The sequence below is a fragment of the Staurois parvus genome, unplaced genomic scaffold (genome assembly GCF_062004578.1).
Source record: "Staurois parvus isolate SC_StPar_1 unplaced genomic scaffold, SC_StPar_1.0 ptg002423l, whole genome shotgun sequence".
NCBI classification, from domain to species: Eukaryota; Metazoa; Chordata; class Amphibia; order Anura; family Ranidae; genus Staurois; species Staurois parvus.
The window spans coordinates 21,679-42,418 of NW_028320219.1; the positions used below are offsets into that span (position 1 = coordinate 21,679).

The 20,740-nt window shown below is 44.0% G+C and overlaps 1 long non-coding RNA gene across 3 annotated transcripts in view; it reads right to left on the reverse strand.

The window, feature by feature from the left end:
- Positions 1–2,000: 2,000 nt before the first annotated feature.
- LOC149430892 (uncharacterized) overlaps positions 2,001–20,740 on the reverse strand; it is a 31,551-nt gene continuing 12,811 nt past the window's right edge. For 2 of the 3 annotated variants that reach the window (XR_016309382.1, XR_016309383.1), the window contains exons 6-7: positions 15,102–15,225; positions 2,001–2,244 (exon numbers count right to left, since the gene is read on the reverse strand). This is a non-coding gene — a long non-coding RNA (uncharacterized LOC149430892). Of the gene's footprint in view, positions 2,245–3,984; positions 4,061–15,101; positions 15,226–20,740 lie in introns of all 3 variants that reach the window. The other variant, XR_016309384.1, reaches the window with a different exon arrangement.

The following is a 20,740-nucleotide window of genomic DNA, read 5'->3' on the forward strand; positions in this document are numbered from 1 at the left end:
GCATCATTCATTTACAGATTTCAGTGAATGGAAAACTACAAGTCAGGATAGCCTTTGCGGCTGTTGGCTTGTAGTTCTCAATGAACTACCACGGAGCTGTTGAGCACTGTGGTAGTTCTTTGTCTCTTCCTGTCTGTCAGTGTGTATCATCTTGCCTGTATGAGGTAGGAGCACACAGATACACTGACAGGTCTACAGGAGTCCTGCATGGCACCTGTATCTGCTAATTGTGGGTGCAATGCTTTCTAGGCTCCAAGTAAAAAAATAAATAATAAATGCACATTTTTTTATCTGCAAAACAGAGTTAAAGAATAATTTCACCTTTTTTTTTAAAATGTATTTATGTGTTTTTTCCTGATAACCGATCTGCTCATTTCAACTTGCCCAGTGTAGCCACCCTGCCATAAACAGAGGTGACTAGTAAATTTAGTTCTGCCAGGTTGATCAATAGTCTTTTACTTGGCTCTCCCCTAAACTCAGTGTTGGTGTTCCTGGCTGCTGCTACTAGGAATCACTGACGCTTAGGGCAATAAAAAAGGGAGCTGCAGCAATACTAGATTATAGATATTTATGTCAGTCTTGGTAAACCACAAGGAAAATCCTCAAGCTGCCTTGCCAGGTCAAGGAGCATACAGTACCCAAGCTGGAGAGCCAGGAAAAGAAGTCCTGTTGGAGGAAGATTGGAGTCTGCCCTCAGAGAGTGTGATGACGTTTTGAACCCATGTTGCTGGAGGTATCTCAATCCCTAATCCTCTCTCTCTTATGAGCCAGAGCAGAATACTATAAAATACTAAAGTGCTAGGTGCCCTTCATCACTGTAACTCTCCACTGCGGCCATGGATCCACCCTGGGGTAATATCAGCCCACCTCTGTGCTGGAGGTTTTTCCTTTTCTAGCCAGGAGGAGTCACTACACCAATTTAGGATGATCAATAACAGTTTTTTAGATCAGGGGTATTGAATTAAAATTCAAGAAGTCCGGTCACTAAAATTTTCTTCTGGCCGAGGTCCAAATAGAGTGTGCCCATCAGTGCACCCCCTTACACTAAGTGTCGCCATCAGAGTGCAACTTTACATCATGTATTCCCATCACATCAGGTGTGCCCATCAGAGTGCCCCCTTTACAACAGGTGTCCCCATCACAGTGCCACCTTACATCAGGTATTCCCATCAGAGTGCCCCCTTTCACTCAGAGTACCCCTTTAAATCATATTCCCCATCAGAGTGCCCCTTTCCACAGTATGTGCCCGTCAGAGTGCCCCCTTAACATAACATGGGCCCGTCAAAGTGCCCCCTTAACATAACATGGGGCCGTCAGAGTGCCCCCTTAACATAACATGGGGCCATCAGAGTGCCCCCTTAACATAACATGGGGCCGTCAGAGTGCACCCTTAACATAAAATAAGGGGCACTCTGATGGGCACATTTATAGTAAGGGGCACTCTGATGGGCACATTTATAGTAAGGGGCACTCTGATGGGCACATTTATAGTAAGGGGCACTCTGATGGGTACATTTATATTAAGGGGCACTCTGATGGGCACATTTATAGTAAGGGGCACTCTGATGGGCACATTCTATGTTGTGTCCATCACAGTGCACCTTAACATTAAATGTGCCCATCAGCATGACTCTAACATTAAATGTGCCCATCAGAGTGCCCCTGTAAGACTACACCCTACCTTAAGGGCAGACAGGAGCTGTGTCAGGATCCTTGCTGAAGAATGCTTGTGTACAGGCAGGGAGAGGGAGCCGGAGAGACAGTGAGCTGCAAGGGGCGGGGCGCACACACGTGATGTCATGTTGCTGTGAGGACCGCCCTGCTCAGCGGCAGATCTGTCATTGCAGGCTGGCGGTCCAGAAGGGAGCATTTTGGGGCCGTTCTCGGACTGTGGTCCGCCATTTAGTGACCGCTGGTTTAGATACTGAGCAAGTCTATTGTAGCTAACACGAATAGCATTTTGTTTGTTCACCACAAACTAGAAGAAAAACTACAGCAGCCAGTGGGAAAGGTCTAAATTTAATAAAATTAAACACTGCACACAGAAATCATGACTACGTACATGAAGGTGCACAGAGCAGCAATGCAGGATGGATGGATGGATGGATGGAATGAGTCTGTTGGCGACTTTTACTGCAGTGATCAGGAGGGAAGGAGGATGGGGATTCTGAGGTCATGGAGCTTCATCCCACTGGGCACAGCATTCATGGTTCCCAGGTAGTGACATGGAGTCTTGCGCTCCATCTGTTGGAAAAGAGAAGAAGAATGAACAAATTGAATTGACTGCAGGAGGACATGACACAAAAAAGAAGAGGATTGGAGCGGTTTGCCTTAAAAAAAAGTACAACCTTACATCACTTTAAATTTATCCTGTATGTTGATTAAAAAAAGAGAAAATCAATGTTTCCTGTAATCCCTCACCCTTTCCCAACAATTCCCCCCCTTCAACAAGCACCAGCATGACTTCACAAACACCACTCCTTTGGGGCTTTACTTTCATTTCCAACTGAACAGATTGGCTGAGGAGCAAAAACCAGGAAAGTATTTGCATTTGTGGAGGTTGGCATTATGGTGAACCTGTCGCTTTATCCTGAATGTGCAGATTAATTTAACCTTCATGCGTTTACTTTGCAAGGAAGAATGAAGGTTGAATTTTATCAAAGAGAACCTGTCACCCAAACACCATGGAGAGACCCATCCTGTGCACAGACCCAATACACAGCTTATTAGTATAAAATTATGGATGTACTACAAGCCACAATGTTAATGCTGCTCCCTGGGCAATTCACAGGCTGTATTTTATTAAATATTAGACCATCCTAAAAGCGTGGTCTTCCACGGGGCTAGGAAATGCACAGTTGAATAGGGACCCATCCATCTTTCAAAACAGCTCTTAAATTTACCCATATATTAGAAACAATGTGAAACCCCCCGGAAAAGCAATTGGCTGGAAAAAGACATTTGATATACCGTATTTTTTGCTCCATAAGATGCATTACCCCCCCAAAAAAAAAAATGGAGAAAAATGTCTGTGCATCTTATGGAGCGAATATGGAGCAGCCGGTCTGGTATTCCTGCTGCCGCCGTGTCAGAATACCTGGCCGGCCACTCGGCTCTTCTCTGCAGCAGAGCCCTTACCTGTTCCTCGGTCCAGAGCTCTACAGTCTTCTCTCCCAGCACCGGCATCTTTAGTGTGGGCACCAGGCTGTGACAGCCGGGTGCCCACTGCGCATGCATGAGAAGTGTTGCTCTCTGTGAGTGGTCCAGCAGTCTTCTGGGACCTGTCAGTGTCCCAGAAGACGGGGAGGGAGGACAACTCAGTGCAAGTGGGAGTGGGTACCTGCTACCCCTCCCTCCCCAAAGGTCCGCAGTCTCTGCTCATCCCCTGTACTGTGTCACCAGTCTCTGCTCATCCCCTGTACTGTGTCACCAGTCTCTGCTCATCCCCTGTACTGTGTCAGCAGTCTTTGCTCATCCCCTGTACTGTGACCGCAGTCTCTGCTCATCCCCTGTACTGTGACCGCAGTCTCTGCTCATCCCCTGTACTGTGACCGCAGTCTCTGCTCATCCCCTGTACTGTGACCGCAGTCTCTGCTCATCCCCTGTACTGTGACCGCAGTCTCTGCTCATCCCCTGTACTGTGACCGCAGTCTCTGCTCATCCCCTGTACTGTGACCGCAGTCTCTGCTCATCCCCTGTACTGTGACCGCAGTCTCTGCTCATCCCCTCTACTGTGTTCGCAGTCTCTGGTCATCTCCTGTACTGTGTCTGCAGTCTCTGGTCATCTCCTGTAGTTTGTCCGCAGTCTCTGGTCATCTCCTGTACTATGTCCGCAGTCTCTGGTCATCTCCTGTAGTATGTCCGCAGTCTCTGTTCATCTCCTGTATTATGTCTGCAGTCCATTGGGTCAAAATATTTTTTTTCTTGTTTTCCTCCTCTAAAACCTAGGTGCATCTTATGGAGCAAAAAATACGGTATATCCACCTGTGTCTGTCTGGGTCTCTTCCCTGCCGAGTAACCACCAGCTTATCACTGACCATTCCTGCAAACTTCCAGGAATCTAAAAAAAAAAAACAAAAAAAAAAAAACACTTAGCTTAACACTTAACACAAAAAACATAGCTGGTGTCAGTGAAAGGAATAGTCCATCACTGATGGGAGGAATAATACCTCATTGTTGGTCAGAGGGAGGAATACACCCTGTTCCAAATTATTATGCAAATTCTATTTAAGTGTCACAAAGATTAAATATTTTGTTTTTCAGTTTAACTCATGGATGGCATTGTGTGTCAGGGCTCTTTTGATCACTGAACACAATCTCGGACACCTGTGATAATTAGATTAGCAGGTGAGCCCAATTTAAGGAAACACTACTGAAGGAGGGCGTTCCACATTATTAAGCAGAGCACCGTTTTCAAGCAATATGGGGAAGAAAAAGGATCTCTCTGCTGCCAAAAAGAGTGAAATAGTTCAATGCCTTGGACAAGGTATCAAAACATTCGATATTTCACGAAAACTTAAGCGTGATCATCGCACTATTAAGAGATTTGTGGCTGATTCAGAGCACAGACGGGTTCGTGCAGATAAAGGCACATTGAGGAAGATTTCTGCCAGATCCATGCATCGGATCAAGAGAGCAGCTGCTAAAATACCATTACATAGCAGCAAACAGATATTTGAAGCTGCTTGTGCCTCTGGAGTCCCACGGACAACAAGGTGTAGAGTCCTCCAGAGTCTTGCAACTGTGCATAAACCTTCTATTCGGCCACCACTAACCAATGCTCACAAGCAGAAACAGCTGCATTGGGCAGAAAAATGCATGAAGACTAATTTTCAAACAGTCCTGTTCACTGATGAGTGTCGTGCAACCCTGGATGGTCCAAATGGATGGAGTAGTGGATGGTTGGTGGACGGCCACCCTGTTCCAACAAGGCTGCGACGTCAGCAAGGCGGTGGTGGAGTCATGTTTTGGGCCGGAATCATGGGAACAGAGCTAGTCGGCGCCTTTAGGGTCCCCGAAGGTGTAAAAATGACCTCTGCAAAGTATGTGGAGTTTATGACTGACCACTTTCTTCCCTGGTACAGAAGGAAGAACTATGCTTTCCGTAATAAAATCATCTTCATGCATGACAATGCACCATCTCATGCTGCAAAGAATACCTCTGCATCAATGGCTGCTATGGGGATAAAAGGAGAGAAAGTCATGGTGTGGCCTCCATCCTCCCCTGACCTCAATCCTATTGAGAACCTTTGGAGTTGGATCTGTGTTTAACAGATGAGGCTGAGCGCTCCTTACGTTGGACTCGCCAGAAGTGGTATTGCAAAGCTAACAAACCAGACTCTATGTTGGCCCGTAGATTGCGTTCTTTTGCGCAACACCCTAAACCGATATCTTTACGTACTCGTCACAATACCCTTACGAGCAACCCAGTAACGGTTTTAGAGGAGTTCCGGCACAGACTAGCTAAACTTTACTCTGATCCCACCCGGGCTGACCCTCAGTCTATTTCTGACTTCTTATCTAGTTTGTCATTACCTACTTTAACACCGGCCCATAAGGATCTGATGGATCGCAATATCCAAGTATCTGAAGTTTTGCAATGTATAGCGGAACTGAAAACAGGCAAACGCCCAGGTCCTGATGGATACACGGCACTATATTATAAGAAATTGGCTGATGTGCTCGCTCCCCACCTTGCCGCTATGTTTAATGCGGTGAAGGGAGGTTCAAATTTTTCCCCGGACTCTTTAACTGCTAATGTAGTTATGATCCCTAAACCGGACCGAGATCATTCTTCCTGGGCTAATTATAGGCCTATCTCTCTTACCAATATCGATATGAAGATTCTTACTAAGATTTTGGCTACTCGATTGAATTCCTTCCTTTCTCGTCTGATTAAAAAGGATCAGGTGGGATTTTTTCCCCATAGGCAGGCCGGAGATGCCATTAGACGTATTTTACAATTGCAACATTTGGCCCATACTCGTAAAATCGATATGATGCTCTTATCCTTGGACATCAACAAGGCTTTTGACACTTTATCCTGGCCGTATCTCCTGTCGGTCCTCCATCGTTTTGGCTTCGGTCCTTCCTTCTTGCGATGGATCTCTTCACTATATACATCCCCTCAAGCGAAGCTTAGATACTACGGATTTGAGTCTTCTACGTTCTCGGTTGCTAGAGGTACTAGGCAGGGCTGCCCGCTTTCCCCTTTACTTTTTATCTTAGCCCTGGAACCGTTGGCAGAAGCAATCCGTGTACATCCTGATATTAAGGGAATCGATGTGGCGGGCTCCCAACATAAATTATCGTTGTTTGCGGATGACATATTATTGTCAATCTCGAATCCGGGGATTACTTTGCCTAATTTACTAGCAGTTCTTGATTCTTTTGCCACCCTCTCAGGTTTACACGTCAATCCAGCTAAATCAAGAGCTATGTCAGTTACCCTCCCACCATCACTTCTGACTACTTTGAAGCAAACGTTCCCCTTCCAATGGCTTTCGGCCTTACCATATCTAGGAATTAAGCTTACCCCGACATATGATGGACTGTATCAGGCTAACTTTCCCACTGTTTTTCATGAGTTGACTGAGCTTTTGTCCTCTTGGTCCCATTTCCCGTTATCATGGTTTGGCAGAATTAATGCAATCCGTATGACCTACCTTCCTAAACTATTATACCTATTTCGTGTTCTGCCAGTTTCAGTACCTTCGCATATATTGCGTATACATCAGCGAAAACTTTTGTCCTTTATTTGGGGCTCCTCTCGACCTAGAATTAGCAAGCACATTTTATTTGCGCGGCGGAATGCGGGCGGGTTATCTGTTCCAAATCTCCAGTCCTATTATTTGGCGGCTAACATTGCCCCTTTAGCTCATATTCATGCTTCTCACCATTTCCCCCTGTGGGCTGTAGTAGATATGATGGACTCTCACCCGATACCGCTCCCCTCCTTGCCCTGGCTCCCTAATGCTCAGCGTCCATCTAATCTTAGCCCAACGCTGACACTTTCGCTTCGTCTTTGGGATTCTATAAAATACTCCGCTGGCCTTATCTCTCCTCATCTGCCTCTGCTACGTCTATTGCATAACCCATTATTCCCTCCGGGTAAGGATAACCCTAGACAGTTTGTCTGGTGGCAGACACATGGTTTTTATGATATTCATTCACTCCTATCCCCCACCAGAATAATTACCTTTGACACTTTGCGTTCTTCTTATAACATTCCCCTCCGAGAACATTTTGGTTATCTTCAACTTCGTCACTTTATTCATACTCTAATACGTACGCATCCAGGACCTTACCGTTTATCCCCTTTTGAAAGCCAGTGTAGACATAGACCTCATGCTCCAGGTCTGATCTCCCTGATTTATTCTTCCATTATGTCATATAGAACCCCTCCGGTTCGTTCCTACCATCAGCGTTGGCAGTCGGAATTAGGGGGAACCCTGGATCAACAAGACTGGCAGCTCATGACCCAAACATTATCTAAGTGTTCCAGGAATGTTATTATTCTTGAGAATGCCTACAAAATTCTATACCGATGGTATTATACGCCTGCCCGTCTAGCTAGTTTTATTCCTACCTATTCCCCGGTTTGTTTTCGGGGATGTCAGCAATTAGGTACCATGGCACATATCTGGTGGACTTGTCCTAAGGTAAGCAGGTTGTGGATTAGGGTGTATGCCCTCCTCCGCACTATTCTTCATACAGACATTAAGCGTAATCCATATGAAGCGCTTCTATTTAAACCACCAGAGGGCCTTCTCCGCTCTGAACGGCAACTGGCATCACATTTATTTATGGCAACTAAGTTGACGATTGCGAGGGCTTGGAAGACTCCTGTTCTTAGCTTTGAGGCTGTCAAAAACCGGATGAACTTCATAATGGTCAATGAAAAACTGACGGCCATATTATTGGATACCCATACAAAATTTCTGCAGATATGGCGTCCCTGGCTGGACGTAGCCCAGCCCTCGAGATTCGACCAGTCCCTTCTATCGATATGAGGATGGATTCTGCTGTGATCCCCCCGGGGCCCCTCCCTCTCCCCCCTTTTTTTTTTTTTTTTTTTTTTTTGTTGTGTGTCTGTGTGTGTTGTCCATGTCTCTCTACTATTTGTCTTTTTCTACTCTTCTGTTTACTCTGCTCTTAAACATAATTTACGGATTGTACCTCCTGTTCTCTACGCTGCATTCGTAAGGCTATTTATGCAATCTAGATTTCTTTTTAAATTCTAGGTCATGAATATGTGCTGTTTTTTGATGCGGCCTTTTCTCGGGCCTTTCCTGTTTATTATAATGTTGATATAGCAATACTTCCCTTTGGAGTTTACATTATCATTGCCCACAAAGGTCTGTTGCCCGTTCTCTCCCAACCTCCCTCCCCATCCCCTCCCTCCGGGCACCTATGTAAACTTTTCCGATTTTGCCTTTATTGATGCATGCCTTGCACCAGCTTCCCTTCATTTATTGTACTATGTAAATGTTGGTCATTGAATTTTTGTTACGATTGTCTGTTCATCTTTGCTTATTTTTCAATAAAGCTTTTTGTAAAAGAGAACCTTTGGAGCATCCTCAAGCAAAAGATCTATGAGGGTGGGAGGCAGTTTACATCCAAACAGTAGCTCTGGGAGGCTATTCTGACATCTTGCAAACAAATTCAAGCAGAAACTGTCCAAAAACTCACAAGTTCAATGGATGCAAGACTTGTAAAGCTGCTATCAAATAAAGGGTCCCATGTTAAAATGTAACGTGACCTGTTAAAATGTTGTTAAAAGTTTGATTGAAATAGCTTTTGATTTCAGTAAATATGCTGCAAACACAAGAAACTACAATTTTCAGTTCTTTACAACCTATAAAGTGTTTTGAAACTTACTGTGCGGAATAATTTGGAACAGCGCATTGTAAGTGTTTTAGGTTTCAAAAAAATCCTGTTATCATTAGGAGGTTTGTTCAATCAAATTTGAATTGTACTCTTAATAGTTGATAACATGAGAATTATGCCGACTGTTATTTACATCAATTATTTAGGTAAATGAGAAAAATATCATTTGCATAATAATTTGGAAGTCCAAAGGGCTAGATAAAGGCAAGTAAAGGACTGGATATGGCCCTCGAGCAGCAGTTTGGAGACCACTGGTCTAGGGAGTAGTGATGGACGAATTGGAAAGCACTTAAATGTGTTCAACAATTCACAGGATAAAGTAATATTTGAGCAGGTAAAGACTTAACAACTGGGACTTCTAACCTGCCCAACTGACTGTAGGTTGGGAGATCAGGGCACACTCACTCAACATCATAAAGCAACTGGAAATGACAGGATTCTCCCAATTAAGTCTTCTTAAATGTAACCCATTGGAATTCTGCACCACAATCCTTTTGCAGGGTTTTAACACTGAAACACTGACAATCCCTGTTATTTCCCCACCCTCCCCAATAACTGGCCCTACAGCCACTGCTTATTTTTAGTCAGGAGCAAAATAGAAGTATCATCGCCCATGCCATGTATGAATGCGAATTCACCCTGCACTGCAATATGGTAAATGTCTGCAAGCAATATCCATCTGTACTATCGCCCATGCCATGTATGAATGCGAATTCACCCTGCACTGCTATATGGTAAATGTCTGCAAGCAATATCCATCTGTACTATCGCCCATGCCATGTATGAATGCGAATTCACCCTGCACTGCTATATGGTAAATGTCTGCAAGCAATATCCATCTGTACTATCGCCCATGCCATGTATGAATGCGAATTCACCCTGCACTGCTATATGGTAATCTATACTGCTTTTAAAATCCACCTCTAACTGAAGCCGATTCATGGCTATCAATGTTCTTGGTAATTCTTACTGCTTCCCAAATCTTTACGGCTACGTTCACACTAGCTTTGTCAGCAGGCGTCAGACAGGCGTTTGGGAAGTGTTTTTAACGTTTCTCAAACACCTATGAATATTCTGCACATGGCAGCACACAGTGCTGTTCACACTGAAGCGTTGCGTCGCCGCAAAACTGACGCCTCATGTTGAGTCAGGAGGAGTTGAAACCTCCCATTCAAGTCTATGGTGACGCTCCTCAAACGCCTGGGCGTTTGTGGAGCATTAATACCATTAAACTTCATTATAGGTGTTTGTGGTGCGGTTTTAATGCTTGGTAAATGCCTCAAAAACGCTTCCCAAATGCCTGTCAAACACTATAGGAGCGTTTGGCAAGAGTTAGAGATAAGTCAAGTGTGAACGAGCTCTAACTCTGTCCATATTACTGTGGTGTTTATTTTGCTCTTATTGTCTTACCCAAATTTATGAGTTGATCCTAATCTTTACAACTCTGCCCTCCTGCAGTCTTTTTGTCCTCCTTTGGTGTGAGAAATTTGCCCTGCTAGCCATGTGTCTCTCCTATGCATTCCTCATTGATTAATTGGCAATACCCCCACCCAACTCAGTAAAAATTTAGACCTTCCTTAGGGGAGGCACAGCCAGAGGCAGCACAGCCATGGGTAGCATTGGCAACTATCATCTTGGATTAAGTATTGAGCATTGCACTTTGGCTCTGCACTTCAGCAAAACCACAGCAGACGACTTCAAATACTAAACAGACTACAGGTGACCTGTTTCCTCTTCCACTCTTTCATCTCTTACCCAGTCTGCTTCTTCATCTCACCACTCTGTAACATGCACTCCCTACTCCTCCTTCTCACAGTTGTATCCTCTCTCTTCAAACTCTCTCTCCTACACCCCTCTTCTCCACCCCACAACTCATATATATCACCCTCACTCCTACCTTCACCTTATTACTGTACTCATCAACTCCTGCTAATTCTGAACTCACATCCTAATAAAACCTCCAGGACACTGGGACCTGTCCCTCCATATAAGTCACACTCCCATATTACCTCTCTCACCCTTCTGCATCTCCTAACATCTGGGAGACATTTCCCAAATCCTGGGCCACCATCTTTCTCATTTGACCAACACACCTTATCCTCGAACTGCGGCCGCAATCCACACAATCTGGTTACTATTCCTCTTCTTTCTAGAACCAGCCTCCCCTTTTCCTGTGCCCTTTGGAATGTCTGCTCTGTCTGTAACAAACTCACTTCTGTCCATGACCTTTGAATCACTAACTCCTTTAACCTACTTGCAACTATGTAAGGGTGTGACGCATGGATGAATACTGACATCTAATGTTAAACTATATTGTGCCTGTAATATGCTCTTTGGTCAGTAGATGGCAGCAAAGTACAAGAATCGATTTTGTAGTGACTTTTGCTAAGACAAGATAAATGCTTATTTACCCTATAAAGTTTCATGAATACTAATTTAGGGGCCGAGTAGGACCCTCAGAAGGGTCATAGTGAACTGTAAATGCAGGTTTGAGGCTGCAATTAAGAAATTACTTACTGCATCACAAACTCTGAGGAGGAAGTGGAGTCTGGGTCTGGCTTTTGGATGCTGAGGACGTCTGGAGAATCTGTGTGGGGCCTGGAAGAGGATTTACGGCTCACAGTGGAATCTGGCAAGGACACCTAAGGAAGATCCACAACGAGGCCAGGAAACAAGTGACTGTGTGGTCTGGTTCCGGAGTGGGTCAGGAGAAAACACCAAGAGCCTGGCAGGGAACCGTAAGTGCGGCTTTGCCGCAGCACATCGCACCACACGTGGTCAGTGACATTTTATATATACCAGAAAGTTACAAGAGACATACTCCACTTTCCTTTGGATTACAAATAGTATTGTGCAATACTTAGGGTGCACCCCAACGTTATATCTTGCTCAGGAACATTCAGGCGCAGCCAGGCTGCTTTCTGGACATTGGGGAAAAGTCCGCAAGTACGGGGTTAGTGTTAGACAGTATTATTCTTACTGTATGGTTATGCGCTGTTATCATTCTGTTTACGTATGCTCAACTACATGATCACTATAACTCTTCAGTAAACGTAATTGTGGCATCGTGTACCCTCTGAATTTGTGGGCCCAGCCCTCGGTTTTCCTTCAACTACAGAAACCTGGCTTCATGAATCTGACTTTCCCTCTCCTGCTGCCCTTTCCCATGGTGGTCTCCTCTGGACTCACTCTTACAGGTCTAGTGGATGGAAAGGAGGTGGAGTTGGAATCCTCCTATCCCCTCAAAGCACTTTTCAGGACCTCCCTCTCCTCATTTGAAGTTCACTGTATACGTCTATTCTCTCCAATTTCTTTAAGAATTGCTGTGATCTATCAGCCTCCTGAACCGGTATCACGCTTCCTTGTTGACTTCTCTGCCTGGCTGCCTTACTTTTTCTCTTCTCAAATTCCCACAATCATTCTTGGTGACTTAAACATCCCTGCTTATCTTAAAACTCCTGCTACCTCTAAACTTCTGAGCCTAACCACTTCTATTGACTAAAACAATGGACACATGCTTCTACTCACTCTAATGGGAACTGCCTCAACCTTGTATTCTCCTACCTATGCACTTGTCAGGGATGCGGGTGTGACCAGAAGTGTGTGGACTGACACAGGGAAACGCAGGCTTCAGATATGGTATAAATAAGACAATTTATTAAGACTAACAATACAAATATAAACGCAGTGCACCAAACACCAAGCTAACACAAATACATACAACAAGGTAAAACAAACCCAAACCTAAACTGATATAGATACACAGGTACATACACATATAGAGCACAACGTAGCCAGGCAGGCCGTGTCGATAACTATCGGGCAGGTAGGTACAGGAGGAGCAGGCGGAGAGTAGTCAGGTCACGAGCCGGGTACAGCAACTAACGGACAGGTAGGTACAGGGGGTCAGGCAGAGAATGGTCAGGGTCACAAGCCAGGGATCAAACAGGAGAAGTCAGCAGAAGTCAGGATTAGGCAGGGTCGGCAACAAGTCAGGCAGAAACAGGAACAGGAATGCAGGTTACAAGATACAGGGGCCCATGGAAAAACACACACCAAGGCACAGACTGCAGGTCTGGCCATCCCTTAAATACACCACCTGCAATCAGCCCCAGGTGATGGCTAATTGCCGAAGTGAACCTCTGGTTGTTGAGAGCACCCGCTGGCCAGCCCTGGTACTGCAGCCCACAAGGCAGGTGAGTCCCACCACTATTGGCAAGTCCATTCCTGACAGCACTCTTTGCAACCTCACCAACTTTTTTCCGATCTCTGATCACTCCGTTATTAGCCTCACTCTCTCCTTGGCTTCCAACTACCAGTTACCGGTAGAAACCTTCGTTATCTTAACCCTTCTCTTCTTTTTTTCGGCAACAGATTGTCTCTATGACAAAATCTCAGCCCTGTCCTGTCCCAACCTGGCCACTTCTGTCTACAACAGTTCACTGTCATCCACTGTGGACACATTGGCCCCCCTCACTACACACAGACCTAGGCCCTAACCGCTACAGCCCTGGCAAAAAGACAATACCAGATGCCTCAAAAAATGTAGCCATGCTCTTGAGCGTTTATGGCATACGACTAAGCCCCAGCAAGACTTCAATCAATATAAATCTGCCTTTCAAAAATACAATTCCTGTCTCCACACTGCCAAACAGACCTATTTTATCACTCTCATTAACACCCTCTCACGCAATCCCCATCAACTCTTTTCTCCATTTAACTCTACTTCATCCTTTACCTCCAGCCGCTAACTCACTCACTGCCCAGGAGATCGCTAATCACTTCAAAAATAAGATTGATACAATTAGTGACGAGATCTCTACTGTACAGATATCTCCCTCACCCTACACTCCTTGTCTACCTGCACAATCTATACTTCCCTTGGTTAACCCAGCTACTATAGAGGAGGTTGGTAAACGTTTCTAAAGCCTACCTAACCACCTGCCCCCTGGACCCTGTTCCCTTGCAAATACTTCGGTCATCCTCTGGCTCTATTCTTCACTCTTTAACTCGTATCGTCAGTCTCTCCCTTTCTACTGGCATCTTCCCCAACTCTCTAAAACATGTGCTAGTCGCCCCCATACTTAAAAAGGCCTCACTGAACCCCAGCAATCTTAGCAACCTAAGACCCATCTGCTTACTCCCTTTTGCCTCCAAACTCCTTGAATGTCTAGTCTACAACCAGCTGAGCTGCCACCTTATTGAGAATAACCTTCTCGTTCCCCTTCAGTCTGGATTTCACCCACAACACTCCACAGAAACTGCTCTCCTAAAACTCACAAACGACTTACTAACCGCGAAAACCAATGGTCACTATTCCGTACTCTTGCTCTAGGACCTCTGTGCTGCCTTTGACACAGTTGGCCACCCCCTCCTCCTCAAAAAAACTCTATTTACTTGGTCTTGGTGACTGTACTCTCCGTTGGTTCAAATCTTACCTATCTCACCGCACCTTCAGTATCACTTACAACTATACTTTCTCCTCTCCTACTCCTCTCACTGTCGGGGTCCCCCAAGGTTCTGTCCTTGGACCTCTCCTAATTTCGATCTCGCTTCTTCTTTGGGTCAGCTGATAGCTTCCCATGGTTTCCAATACCATGTCTATGGTGATGACACACAAATCTACCTCTCTACTCCTCAGCTCACCACCTCAATTCCCTCACGTATTAACGATTTACTAACAGACATATCAGAGACAAATCAGACTGGATGTCACACCACTTCCTAAAACTCAACCTATCCAAAACCATTTCTCAGTCAGGATCAATAGCACCACTATCAACCCATCCCTGAATGCCAAAGTGCTAGGGGTAACCCTGGATTCTGAAATATCCTGTCAGGCCCACATCCAATCCCTGTCCAAATCATGCCGCCTCAACCTCCGCAACATCTCCAGAATACGCCCCTTATTAACAAAATGATGCCACAATGCTCCTAATTCACTCTCTGATTATCAGTACAATTTGCACTGTTGTCATTACAGTTACAAATTGTATTGTAACTGTAATGTCAACCTTCATTTTGTATAGCGCTGCGCAAACTGTTGGCACTATATAAATCCTGTATAATAATAATAATAATCAGAGAATCTGTCATTCAATAACATTTTGTTGGGGTGGTTACTGCACTAGCTATTGAGTCACAGAATAAATCCACAACACTTGCAGTCAGGACACCGGTACACCACGATCCAAACATATCAACAAACTTACCTTGAACACATCCTAGTTGTGGTCCAGCGTGAAAAGCACCAGCAAGTCAGACGTTCCCTTGGACAGATTCTTGGGGACGACAATTGCTCCAGAGAACTTTCTCTTTACAGTCATTCCGTTTTCACTTTGACAACAAAAATAAACATATTAGTTATCTGGAAGAGCATCAACCCCAGCACTGCCCTCATATTCTACCATGGACAGGAATACAATCAGTTTGATTTAAAATTCCAAACACTTGACTTCTTATGAACAGTTTTCATATTTCCATTGTCTTTAGGATGTATTTGGGTGCATTTATTTTACATTACAATTTAAAGAAGGATCGAAGTCTACACTCAGAAACCTGCAAGTTTAAAGGATAAGTTCACCTATTGTAAAAAAAAAAAAATAATAAATGCACGTGTTTTTTGCAAGCACCAAAAATGTGCATTTATTATTATTTTACATTGCATTCTGTAAAGTATTGCACCTGTGATCATCAGATTGTGGGTGCAATGCCAGGTTCCAGCAGGCTCACAATAAGCTGTCTGCCCGTACCTGGGCAGAAACGGGTGTGGAAATTTTTGAAAAAACTACTTGTTCAGGGACTAAATCGGTCTCCAGGTCTACTTGTCCTGACTAAAAAATAAATATATTTTAACCAAAACACTATTTAAATCTGAGGTGCTTTATGGACTGTCTGGGGCTTTTAAAAAAAAAAAAAAAAAAAAGGGACTTTATGGCGAATTAAACGTTTAATATTTTTAACATTGCACTCTATATCTCCTCCTCCCCTCCCTGCCTTTCTCCGGCACCGTACCCGGGGACTAGCAGGGAGGGAAGAGACCTTGCAGTGTAATGAGCACTGATTGGCTGCTCCTCAGAAAATGGGAGTGTTGGACTTATCCTTTATCACTTTCACTGCCAGAGCCATTTTTGCGTTTTTTGTGCACATTTAAAAAATCATTTAAGGCCTGATTACACAAAACTCTTAAACATTATATATTTTGTGAAAGCAGAGACCCTAGAAAATAAAATGGCAGCAGTTCCAATTTTATATGTCACATGATATTATCACAAAGATCTATGAAACTTAAAATTTCAGTAAAAAATCCATTAATTAATTTAATTTCAGGGCACAAAACGCAATAAATTATCAGATTTTCTTGTAAAATATAAAAGATGAGATTGCATCGAGTAAACAGATATCCAACATGTCAAACCTTAAATTTGAATGCACGCGTGAAAAAGGTCCCAAACTTCAGTTCCCTATATTTTCTATAGGTGACGCTTTTAAAGCTCCTTATAGGTCATCAGTTTAGCGTTACATAGGAGGACTGGTACTAGAATTATCGCTCTCATTCTGGTGTGCACGGCGATATAGAACATGTGTATCGCACTTGACGTTTTGATGTGTAGGCGCCCCAGCGCATGCTTTTACATTTGTGTGTGCGTACATATGTGGGGGTGAGGGGCATTATATGCTAGGGTGTAACTTACATTTTTAAGAAATAAATTTTTTTTTTTTTTGTTAAATCACATAGGGGACAAAAAGTCCCCTATGTGATGATTTTGGGTGACAGATTCTCTATTTTGAGACATCCAGGATCTAAAAGACCCTGCATGCCTCCCCTGTGCTCCACCAAGATCAATAACACAAGCATCATTCCCTCCCCTCATGCCAGGGTACTAGGTGTAATCCTAGACTCCCATCTGTCCTTTCAGCCCCAAGTCCAGTCACTGTCCAAATCTTGTAGACTTCACCTCCACAACATCCCCAAGATACGCCCGTTCCTAACCTCAGAAACCACTAAGCAACTTATCCACTCCCTTGTTATATCTGGCCTTGACTATTGTAACTCCCTCCTCATTGGCCTACCTCATCACAGGCTATCCCCTCTTCAGTCTATCATGAATGCTGCTGCCAGACTCATCCACCTTACTAACGTTCTGTATCTGTCACCCCTCTCTGCCAATCCCTCCACTGGCTTAACGTTGCCCAACGGATAAAATTCAAAACATTAACAATAATGTATAAAGCCATTTATAACTCTGCCTCAAATGACATCACCAATCTTGTCTCTAAATATCACCCAAACCGTACTCCCTGCTCCTCACAAGACCTCCTACTCTCTAGCTCCCTTGTCTCCTCCTCCCATGCTCGTCTCCAGGACTTCTCCAGAGCTTCCCCATCCTCTGGAACTCTCTACCCCAATTTATCAGACTATCGCCTACTCTGCAAACCTATCTCTTCAGGGAAGCCTATCCTTCCCTCAACTAATACTGGAATCTTCTACTCTTCCAACCAGTTCATCCCCCAAAGTTACTACCTTTTGTACCACTAGCCCCTCCCTCCTAGATTGTAAGCTCCAAGGATAAGGCCCTCCTATCCCTCTTGTATTGAACTGTATTGTTGCTGTATTGTCTCCCGTTATATTGTAAAGTGCTGAGCAAACTGTTGGCACTATATAAATCCTGTATAATAATAATAATAATAATCACATTCTTTCCTGGCAGGGCCGGATTTAGTTTGTCTGGTCTGGGGGTGCAGTAAAAAAAAAAAAAAAAAAGTCGGGGGCATAATGTTTACACACATTTTATCCAATCCTTTCTTAGCTCCCTACAACTCCATGTGGCTGTATTATGCCAGCGTTTTTCAATCTTCAGATCCAGCTGAGGAAAGCTGGGATTGAACAGAAAATAAGTCCAGCAGTGCATGTAGCACACCATTGCAATTGGTTGTCACGGTCAGGTTGTGCCTAGCAGTGGAAATGGCTTAAAGCAGGATGAAAAGAACCTGAGCCTAGTCCCAGTATACAGTACACTGTACACATATGGCACAGTCCTTGTACCCACAAAATGCTTCTAATTTATATGCCACAAGTGACAGTCTCACAGTAAGAACATAAACCTCAGGGCAAAGGAGTTAAAAAGAACCCTTCCTTTACATTTGCTTTTCTGCACCCAAAAAGGTATTGTTTTGCCTCACTGAGCATATCTTAAAGAACTTCATAACAGGTTGCCGACCAGCCACAGTACATATACTTTTTTTCTTTTGTTTAGAAAAAATTAGTCTTAGCCTTGCATTAATTTTACTAAAGCTCTTATTATTAGCATTCGTATTAAAACCACAAAAATGACCATGGAGTGTGTAATTGTGGGAGAGTCTGCGCCTACACTGGGTACAATACTATCACTGAATTCTCTGAACACAGCGCACTAAGCTTTGCAGCAGCTGTAAAACAGTCCTGCTGCCACCCTGTTCTCCACAGAGGGGGAAGTTAAGGATATATAGAGTATCTCACAGAAGTGAGTACACCCCTCACATTTCTGTAAATATTTGATTCTATCTTTTCATGTGACAACACTGAAGAAATGACACTTTTCTACAATGTGACGTAGTGAGTGTACAGCTTGTATAACATGTAAATCTGCTGTCCCTTCAGAATAACTCAACACACTGCCATTAATGTCTAAACCGCTGGCAACAAAAGTGAGTCCACCCCTAAATGACAAGGTCCAAATTGGGCCCAAAGTGTCAATACTTTGTGTGGACACCATTATTATCAAGCACTGCCTTAACCCTCTTGGGTATGGAGTTCACCAGAGCTTCACAGGTTGCCACTGGAGTCCTCTTCCACTCCTCCATGACGACATCACAAAGCTGGTGGATGTTAGAGATCTTGCGTTCCTCCACCTTCCGTTTGAGGATGCCCCACAGATGCTCAATAGGGTTTAGGTCTGGAGACATGCTTGGCCAGTCCATCACCTTTACCCTCAGCTTCTTTAGCAAGGCAGTGGTCGTCTTGGAGCGGTGTTTGGGGTCGGTATGTTGGAATACTGCCCTGCGGCCCAGACTCCAAAGGGAAGGGATCATGCTCTGCTTCAGTATATCACAGTACATGTTGGCATTCATGGTTCCCTCAATGAACTGTAGCTCCCCAGTACCGGCAGCACTCATGCAGCCCCAGACCATGACATTCCCACCACCATGCTTGACTGTAGGCAAGACACACTTGTCTTTGTACTCCTCACCTGGTTGCCTCCACACACGCTTGACACCACCTGAACCAAATCAGTTGATCTTGTTGTCATCAGACCACAGGACGTGGTTCCAATAATCCATGTCCTTAGTCTGCTTGTCTTCAGCAAACTGTTTGCAGACTTTCTTGTGCATCATCTTTAGAAGAGGCTTTCTTCTGGGACGACAGCCATGCAGACCAATTTGATGCAGTGTGTGGCGTATGGTCTGAGCACTGACTGGCTGACCCCCTTCCCATTCAACCTCTGCAGCAATGCTGGCAGCACTCATACATCTATTTCTCAAAGACAACATCTTGATATGACGCTGAGCACGTGCACTCAACCTCTTTGGTTGACCATGGCGAGGCCTGTTCGGAGTGGAATCTGTCCTGTTAAACCGCTGTATGGTCTTGGCCACCGTGCTGCAGCTCAGGTTCAGGGTCTTGGCAATCTTCTTATAGCCTAGACAATTGTTTGATAAAAAATTCCTCCTGCGCTGTAATGGACCCCAAACCCTACCTATCAGCTGCTTACACTCAAACTGATACCCAACCAGTGCAGAATAAATATTAAACAATAGTGCAGCGCTAATAAACTGAATCACTATAAATATTGCTACATGGGCTAAAAATGCCAAACACACCTACATGTGAAATAATGATATTGAAAACATGGAAAAAAAATTAAAAAATGAAAACATATGAAATGTGAAAAATATGACACATCTTAAAGTGACCAAATCATCTTAGTGCCCCACACAAGTGCCAGCAAATAATATTGGAATAAAGATAACAAACATAAATCACGTGATAGTGCCACTTCAAATCTCATAAATGTACAAACGCAGAAATATATAAGTCCAATATGAATAATTCAGTGATGCAACATACACATACACACGCAGCTGGAGTGGAAAAGTGTGTTGGCACTTACACGATTGAGCACCAATTGCACATTGCATGTGTATGTTGCATCACTGAATTATTCATATTGGACTTATATATTTATGCGTTTGTACATTTATGAGATTTGAAGTGGCACTATCACGTGATTTATGTTTGTAATCTTCTTATAGCCTAGGCCATCTTTATGTGGAGCAACAATTCTTTTTTTCAGATCCTCAGAGTTCTTTGCCATGAGGTGCCATGTTGAACTTCCAGTGACCAGTATGAGAGAGTGGGAGCGATAACACCAAATGTAACACACCTGCTCCCCTTTCACACCTGAGACCTTGTAACACTAATGAGTCACATGACACTGGGGAGTGAAAATGGCTAATTGGACCTTGTCACTTAGGGGTGGACTCACTTTTGTTGCCAGCGATTTAGACATTAATGGCTGTGTGTTGAGTTATTTTGAGTGGACAGTACATTTACATGTTATACAAGCTGTACACTGACTACGTCACATTGTAGCAAAGTGTCATTTCTGCAGTGTTGTCACATGAAAAGATAGAATAAAATATTTACAAAAATGTGAGGGGTGTACTCACTTCTGGGAGATACTGTATTTGCCAACTAATTCAAGACCAAGAAAAATACAAGTGCCGCAGGACCAAAACAGCAGGGACGTTTACCGACATGAATAGAAGGACCTTCCACCAATGCGTTTTTTCTAATATACCTGCTCTATGT